Here is a 9,789-nt window from a genome sequence, read left to right as displayed (position 1 = left end):
AGTTGAAATACAGACAAAATGTATGAAGAACACATTGTATGGGCTTCTATTGTTACTAAATACTTAGTACTGATTTATATGTACTGTACAAGGTATGATACCTAGACAAAATAGCAAGCATGTCTGTTTGTCCAATTTAGAACTTGAAATCAATGTACCAGCAAGGAGTAAAAACTCTCTGGTTTCCTTATGGTCTCTTTCTTCTGCATAACGCAAAATAAATCGTTTATTTCAAAATATATTAAAAAGTTTATATTTAACTGCATTTCTGCTAAATTTGGACTCCCAAATAACCGTTTAAACCAGTGGGTGATCATTAGCAGTACCCAAAATGCAATGTACTCAGACAGTCATTTTAAACGTTACTAAAGTGTAGTTGACTCCAGGTCAACGGATGTCAATCAAATAACTGTTTTTGCAGCTAAAAATTGTACAGAGCGATAACCAGAACATTCTAACACTAAAATCGATTAGGTGTTTTTAACCGTTATTTTATGGCTGCCATTTAACTGGTTTTTGAAAATTTGTCATGTTTCTTTTGTCAAGAAATTGGAGTTACTTTATTCACACCATTAATAATCGGTTGTTTTGCTTTCAAAATTAAACCCCTCTAGAGCTCAGCCATTCATCATTGTGACAAGCTTCACAATTACTTTGCTACTGTCAGTATTATCCTGTTTATAATATTTTAATGTTTCATTTGTATTCATGTCTTCTTTTGTGATGTAATCCTGTCATCCATACACATGATATTGACCTTGTAATTTTTGTATAGTATTTTTTGTTCTTTTTATGGTGTTTCATATTACAAAGTTATAAAAGCTATACTACTAATTATTCTACTTATAAATATATACAATTTTGGAATGTTTTCTTTCATGACACAACACCTTTCCCCTTCATTTTGTTATTTTTGTTCTTGCAATCAATTGTGCTGAATCATTCCACATCTATCTTCAGCACTCTTACAAGTTCTTTCTTTGCATTTAAAATTTGTAATATGACATGATGTATTTGCACATACAGTTAATTGATTATGTCACATCTATTGTTCTTGTTTTAGACTGTTGTTGTCTGTGTGCCTGCCGTTGTGTTTTCTGACTGCTGAGCACGAGTCATTTTTTTAATATGACATGATGTATTTGCACATACAGTTAATTGATTATGTCACATCTATTGTTCTTGTTTTAGACTGTTGTTGTCTGTGTGCCTGCCGTTGTGTTTTCTGACTGCTGAGCACGAGTCATTTTTTTAATATGACATGATGTATTTAAACATACAGTTAATTGATTATGTCATATCTATTGTTCTTGTTTTAGACTGTTGTTGTCTGTGTGCCTGCCGTTGTGTTTTCTGACTGCTGAGCACGAGTCATTTTTTTAATATGACATGATGTATTTAAACATACAGTTAATTGATTATGTCATATCTATTGTTCTTGTTTTAGACTGTTGTTGTCTGTGTGCCTGCCGTTGTGTTTTCTGACTGCTGAGCACGAGTCATTTTTTTATGCATATACCAGATTAATGGAACACCACTACCAAGCATAAAAGTTGCACCTAAGCCAATTCTTGCTTGTGCTTCAGGAAAGCATAGCAGCAGGATTACAGTGATTACAAGTAGACAAAACAAGAATACAGTGACTACAGAAGTGACTATACACCAGTGTTCTGAAATCAAAGTAGAACAAAAATACTTTTGCTTGAGTTTATAAGATTATCAATATTTATAACTAATAAGATAAGATAAGATAAGATAAATCTTTATTGTCATGAACACAACAAGGCGAACATGAAATTGGTTTTCCTTGATGCTTAAAAACACATACAATATTAATACCATAAAACTCTACCGGACCATCCTACTGGGATATATATAATATTAGCTAAAATACAATTTATAACTAGAGGGTACTCCGAGAGTACAAACCTCCGCCTACTGTAAAATTCCCCTACATAAAATATCCGTGGAAAATATATATATTTAAAAAAAATTTTTTGTTATTAGTTCTAAGTGTAAATAGGCTAACTGCACACTACAAAGTTGTGGATGAGAGTTTGGTGTAATGGTTATGTATCTAGCCTCTCACAGTTAAGATCGCTGGTTTAATTCTCGCTGAGGTTTTTTTTTTTTTTTTTTTATTTCTTTTTTTTTTGTGGACCTTGATCTTTGACCCTGACCCTTCAAAATTTAACCACAATTATATGATGAGTCATTGATCATTGTGGCTAAGTTTGGTGAGAATCGGATAAAAACTGTGGTCTCTAGGCAGTAAAATAGTTTTTTGTTCCAGTAGTTGTGACCTTGGCCTATGACTTTTTCCCCTCAAAATTGGGCATAGATCATTGTGGCCAAATTTGGCCAGATTCGGATGAAACTGTGGCCTCCAGGCTGTTCACAGACACACACACACACACACAAACATACAGGGGTGAAAATATAACCGTCTTGGAGGAGGTAATTACTATTTAAGGAAGAAAAAAATCTTACAAATTTCATCCAATCTTCTAATAGAAAAACAATGTAACAACAAACTAAACTTTTTTTAGAATCTGAACTAACAAGAAATAGAAAAATAATAAAAAAAGAAATACCTTTTAAAAACTTCCAAAAAGACCTCATTTGGTTCAGACTAGAAATGAAAAACAGAAACACAAGTATTAATATATTACAATAGTTTCTTGTTGTTTAACATTACCTAATTGATACAATTACTTATAAACAAGTGATCATTCATTAACAAAATGTTAAAATTGTATTGATTCAGTAATGAAAGTTAAAATTCTTTGTTTTTCAAATCATACTTTGTGGCTTCTTGCTAACAGGATGAGTATTATATTTGATGATGCTCCATACAAAAATCATGAGAGCATGTTACAAGAAAAACCTCAATGCATTCTTGTTTGTCTTATCTATAAATATTTTACATAATCATTGTAAATACTAATTTTGCTATACATGTCTGTATGTCATAACTTTGTATCAATGGTCAAATATAACTACTGTATTTGAAACATTTTCAGAATAAAACTGTAAAAAAAAAAATAGCATGGTAAAAATTCTTCTCTTGTTGTCAATTGACTTGTCATACTAATCTACGGCCAGTAGAGTTTGATGGCACAAATTTTATGGTGTAAAATGATATCAAGTACACGTTATTAACATTCTCTAATGGTAAATTTAACTTATACTATTTATATATTTAAATATATTTTCTTTCCAGACACAAGTTTTTATCAACTAAAATATTGTTGTACTTTTCTTTTCGAATTTTGACAGTTATTTACATTAAAAATGTATAAACTGTACAATTCCATATCACAATAACATTAAATATAATGTTACTGTGTACTTGATAACATTTTATATAAACCCTACCGGGCGATACAGGGCATAGATTAGTATGACCCCAATTGACACCTATCAACAGCAACGAAAACAATAACAATTGGTGTTGCTGAGTTAATGTGAGTGTTGTTAAATTAAAGTTAGATAACCCATAAACTACTTACATTGGATTGTCTAGTTGACCTGAAAAGACAATAAATAAATGAATTAAATTAAATTTCAAGTAAATAATGTGTTGTTTTCAATCAATGACAATGCATGTTTGGTCCATTTTCAAATTTGTTCTAATGTAAATATCCACTGCATGCAGTACACATGGATGTCCATAGAATTTTTGCAAAACAAAGCCATGAGAGAGAGACCAGTTTTTGATTTTGTATTAATTTAGACCCAAAAAAGATTAGCTTCAGATCATTTGTATGATTTTAATTAATTATACAAGAAGTGGAAAAAACACAGAATTAGCCTACAGTTGATCAGTTTCAATTGCCTGTTAATTTTTCATATCGTCTTTTTACTTTTTAAACTAGGAATAATAGGTATGTGTGCTATAAAACAAATAATGAATGTTTGTATTTGTTGATGGTGGATCGCCGACTTAAATATATAGCAAATATATAGCCTCTGTCAACTCATGAAATATTCTCCACCATCCAACTCATAAACATTCATTATTTGTATACTTTTTAACATTGTAAATACTGTATACAAGTACATTTTAGTGTTTATGGTATTGTACAAACTTTCGTTTTATTGACTTGACTAAAACACAAAATATTTCCACTTTAAAAAAAAAAAATTGTGTCTTTCAAATGCTTGGATATGAATACAAACCAGGACAAGCATCTTAACCATTAGACCACACATGCTTCATGATTGAACAAGTGCAAATAATCAGCAATTTAAAATTTGTTCTCAAAGAAGTTGATACCAGATAAACCTGATAGTATTGCTAGAATTTAATAATACACATTGCCTGTGTTGAAAGCTACGTTAGTCTGTTTATTAAAAACTAGTTTTTTAAAGGAAAAGAAGTGCCAAAAATAAGCATGAGTGAATTAATTTACTATCATTGTCAAAGGTCTTAAACAAGTCTTTGGAAGTGGAGTTGTTTAATATGGTGTATGATGGTTTAATGTATTTATTTAATTCTATTCTCCTTCAAGCATTTAAAAGCTATGCTGTCTTTATTAAACACTGTATTTAAATTTTGTAATTTATACAAAATGTATGTATGGCCAAAAAATAGATCTTACCATTGGCTTGGTCACCTGATGCAAGTAATGGATCAGCTGGAGAATTACTTGGCACATCTGTGAAAAGTAAAGTGTTCAATATATGATCTGTATTTTATATTTTCTTTATTATCTATATTATAAGTTTAGTGCAATTAACTACACATACACTAATCACCAGGAAAATAACTCTTATATATGTAGATAACATAACATAGTAGAACACTATAATAATAATTATAAGAGCAACCAATGGAATGTAAAATGGCTTTCTCAATTTCACGTTGTGTGTAATACAATAAACCACAGTAATATTACAAAATCAACTGTTACACAAACTAAACGTTCAGGTGTTTGTGGGGGAAGAGTCTTATAAGTAAAGAAGACATTACTTGGAGAGTACAAATTGAATCTGAATTTAAATTCAGAGTCACTGGAAAGTACAGAAAACAATTGATTTGAGTTTTATAACACTTTAATTTCCCTTAAATTCATTATAACTAATTAATATTGAAAAAAAGTGTAAATTCTCACAGCTTAAAATTGGTTAAATTTTCTGATTTCTTGGCAACCAGGACATGGCTTTGCAAAATGTGGTAAAAAAAATCAAACACCCATATTTATGTCCTGGAGACACAAAAACCTAAATATGATCCTTAATATATGTTTCGGGCATAGCCCATCATCAGGTGATGATTATGACCTGATGTTGGGCTATCCCCGAAACATGTCATATTAATAAATTTATATTGAAGAAGTTTTAACTTGTTTGATTTTGATTTTCTTCCATCTACCCTGCCTATGCAGCTCTTTGATTTATAAATAATCATTAGCTACATTAATTTAGAACAGAAAGAGAAACCTAGTCAAGTTTGTGATTACCTTGAATACATGTTTGATCTGGAACTGTAACAGGAGATATCTCTGTAAAAGGTGAAATAAGTGTATATATAATTCAATTACAGGACAAAAATCGTTTGTTTGTCATAGCACAGTACATTATTATTCTTTATTTTGTATCCTGTTTTATAGTATCAATATTGGAGAGCTGTGACAACACACAGTATTTTACAGGGTTGTGGATTACAACTGTTTTAGTCAAAAAGCTTGCTCATTTATTTACATCCAACTGTGTGTTCTGTAATCATGTGACTAACAATGTTTAGATTTCATTATTGATCGGGATGTCCACTATTTAAGAACCTCGACCACTGTTTATTCAGTTATTTAGTTACACGCTTAAATTGACAATTGTATATTCTGTGATTCCGTGAGTGATTTCACCACCATGTGCTAGTTATTAACTGAGGTCTTTTTTTGGTGTGGAGTGGAGGAGAAATACATTTGCCAAATTGATGAAGACAACAACATTTTTGCATCAGCCTATAGCATTGTTACTATATTGTTGAAATAAATGAAATATAATTAAACTTGTAAGTTGTAGTCTGTTACTACTTTACCTCCAAATAGCTGCTTGTAACATGTAACATCAGTCCAAAAATCCTTGCCAGTTATGTTGCAATGTAACTCGTCCTTGGATGTATCTAGTTTTCGAATGTGCTTCTTTTTCTTATCACTACAACTACATAGAATGCATCTCTTGAATGGAATCCCCCTTCTACCGCCATCTTTAGATTGTTCAAATGTCTTCTCAACCGTTGACAAAGCCTAAAGATATAAATTAAATACAAATTTAGAGATATCTGTAACAGACAATTTACAAAACAAAATAAAATAACAGCTACTTTATTGAACAGAAGCGTTGAAAAATGTTGAATTTAATTATTTACAATACAATTGTAAAAAGAAATGAAAACTAAACTAAAACTAAATAAATAACATATGTATTTTAAATAAAAGAAACATTTTTATAAATTTATTAAAATATATGCAAAAGGTAGGCTACTGCTATACATTTTCTTCAAATCATTGCTACTTTATTGCTATGAGGTGATCTAGAGACTATACTATACCGTGTATCAGCAACAGTTGTCTCCAGATAACCTCAAGCATTTTTTTTAAACAATTCCTGAACCCCAGCCACTATTCAATGATGATTATTTTTACAGAATTACATATTTTTAATACTCTATTAAGTGTTAATATACAACACTTTTTGTATGCAATAGACAAATGGATGTAAAATGTATAAACACTACTCTTAATATCTCAAAAACACAATCATAACATACCTTTTGACATGCTTGTGGACATAGGTCACATTTCTTGTTTTGTTTAATAGTCATCTGTAAAAAAATAACCAAAATAATTGATATTAGAATTTGAGTTGATATGTATGAAAAGTAAATTCTTTAATTGATATTTAACAGATTTATGAAATTGACAATAAATTGGCATAAAGACCTTAATAAAATAAATAATATATACTATAAGCAAATAAATAATATATAAATTGTTTTGCTTTTTATTTAACTTCTATCAAATTAAAATATATTTGTGATATTTATTAAATATTCACTAGAGTTTGTACAATACCTTTAACAAGAACTTTTGCTCAAAAGATGAGTCATTCTTCTTAGTTTCAAAATTAACAAGAGATAAAGTCACATGATGAATTTCGTTGAGGTAAAGTTCTGCATAATTACACGATAGTTCTGTCTTAAATCCATCAGATTGAAATTTGGAAAGGAATTCATTAACTACATATGGAAACAATACGTCTGGCAGATATCCCTCAAAGTCGTAATAGATACTGATAGATTGTGAATCATCAGGTTTTGGTTTCACTTTACGTGTTGTCTTGAAAGCAAAGCGTAGTGGCACAAAGAATGATCGCTTTACATCTGATTCCTGAAATTGATAAATTTGTGTAATGTCATTTAAAAGAACCAAAGATCAGTTAATTTATATGTTAAAAATATCTTTTAGTAGAAATATTGTGTATCAACAAGGCTAAAATTGTGTATCAACTATTCAGTAAAATCACAGACAAATCATATTACACACATTAGAAATTATTAATTTATCAACAAGTTCAACAAACATTTATTTCATCAAATGCCATACAAAGTAAAGAGCATAAAAATGTAAACTTGTCTCAGTTGGCCCTTTAAAATGGTTTACATAAACAATAAAAAGAAACAAAACCTACTGTAGATGTACTTGCCACATCTTGGCTGCTGGTTGTCTCCCTCTCACAAATGAAACCTAATTGAATCATCAGTTCTACAAGGAACTCAAAATTCTCTACATTGCATACATCTACTTTACACTCTTTACAAAATTTTTGCAACAAGACTTCCTCTAGTATGCCCTCGCCAAGCTTACGATAAGCCTTTATAAACTCGGTCGGCTAAAAGAAAGCACCAATAATTAGCCACAAATGTGATTGTGTGTTCAGTGACAGAATATTCAGAAACTGAAGGAGAATGACAACGCATCATTGCTTTAAATAGACACAATAACAAGTTTTAAGGATCACATATAATCTTATACATTATACCACCACGATCGATGATAAATAGATAAGTATGCATTTTTTTACATAAAACAAAAGAAATTAGAATGGTTTTTGTTCTAGAGCTATAAGATAATTATTATGCTGTTTTTGATAAAAATAATATTTTTAAAATTCAAATCAAATGATGTCATGATAAATAAAAACAATAAAATCATTGTATTGTCACGATATTATTGCTTTTACTAATCATGATGTCATTTGATTTGACGTGTGAAAACATCATTTTTACCAAAGGAAACATAGATGGGTATTCTATAGTTCTATACAGTAGTTCCATTACTGTTCAAAATTATCTTGCCTCTAAAATTTAGAAAATACTGTTTTTCCAAAAGGAAAAAGAAATGATATTGAGCACTTGTTTGTAATTTGATATGAGCCTACTTACTTTTGGTGGAACCACAGTTACAAATTGGGTGACAATGTTAACCAAGCTATTTGGATTTACCACCACTTGATCTCTTAATAATGTCCTGTCAGCCATGTAAATAATTTCATCAATATCGTACAAGAAGTTAAGCACCATTGATTGTTCCCTTTCGCCAACAATGCCATTCTTAGAAGCCAGTGTTTTGATCTAAAGAAATAACAAATGTCATGTATTATTCCACTATGAAATTCTATTCATTTTTTACATCCAAATGTCATTAAAAAAGTTTTTTGTAAATTAGTGTAGTATAATATAGTGTAACATAAAGGAGCATGTTTGAAAAATTCTTGAAACATTACACAACAAAGACATCGTACAAAAGCTATAGCAAGCATTATTGTTGTGATAGGTTCATTACATTACCACATTTTTGCAACTCAAAACATGAAAAAAATCTGCATAGCCAACTTATATAAGTGTGGCATTCAATAAAGAAACAACATTTACCTCTTTTAAAGGATACAAAGGAAAAGGCTTCCTTAGATCATGTAGATTACATCGAAAACGCATCCACTTTAAAGGAACATCCTTTTTTAGTTTTGTCATAAGGTCATCAATAACTTGTTTGAGTTCAATAAAGCTCTCATCTGCAGCATTGCTGTTTTCGATGGCAAAATATGGTCGATGTACATGTTCTTCATATGGTTTGTCTTCAAGTGCCTTATCAATCTCATCAAACAGCTTATTTACCTGGTTATAATAAACAATTCAAATTTGTCTATATATATTGCAAGGACAATAATATTTTAATTGAAAAAATAAAGTATTGAATACATACACCAGTAGCTTTTAAAGCAACAATGTATTAATTCTCAATTTTTAATAACAGGGAGTTTTCAGAGGAGCACGTAAACTTTAACGGATGATGTCAACATTCTACTATTTGCATAACAGCGTAGTTCAGCCAACAGTTGCGCAACATACTCTTTTTTGATTTCGACGGGAAGTGTAGAACGAAACGCATGTGTCGCGCACACAACATACTCTGCTCGTTTTAAAACAAATAATGGAATACCTTGGCGCCTTAGATACTACACCTAGCTAGGCTTGTTTAATCATGCATATGATAAATAGGATATTGTGATGCACAATTCTTATTGTTTGGCTTAATTAAAACATAAATTTAAATTTCCCATTTTTGTTTTCTTAATTATTTTAGAATATGCTTGTCCTGTCTGGCATTTTGGATTAACTGATGCACAGACTAAAGAATTAGAGAGTATTACAGAAAGGTGCTTGCAGAATTATCCTTGGCCAGCAATTTGAATCGTATGGCTAAGCACTTGAACTGCTTAGTC

At 30.3% G+C, this 9,789-nt stretch overlaps 1 long non-coding RNA gene across 1 annotated transcript; it reads right to left on the bottom strand.

Moving 5' to 3' along the window:
• Nucleotides 1-6,233: 6,233 nt before the first annotated feature.
• On the bottom strand, nt 6,234-7,157 carry LOC140047940 (uncharacterized). Its single transcript, XR_011844999.1, has 3 exons — nt 7,080-7,157; nt 6,776-6,829; nt 6,234-6,251 (listed from the first exon to the last, which is right to left on the bottom strand). It is a non-coding gene; the product is annotated as an uncharacterized lncRNA (long non-coding RNA).
• Nucleotides 7,158-9,789: the final 2,632 nt, after the last annotated feature.

Source organism: Antedon mediterranea, chromosome 4 (genome assembly GCF_964355755.1).
Source record: "Antedon mediterranea chromosome 4, ecAntMedi1.1, whole genome shotgun sequence".
NCBI lineage: Eukaryota > Metazoa > Echinodermata > Crinoidea > Comatulida > Antedonidae > Antedon > Antedon mediterranea.
Note: the sequence above shows the minus strand (reverse complement) of the source record. Positions and strands in the feature narration are given on the sequence as shown.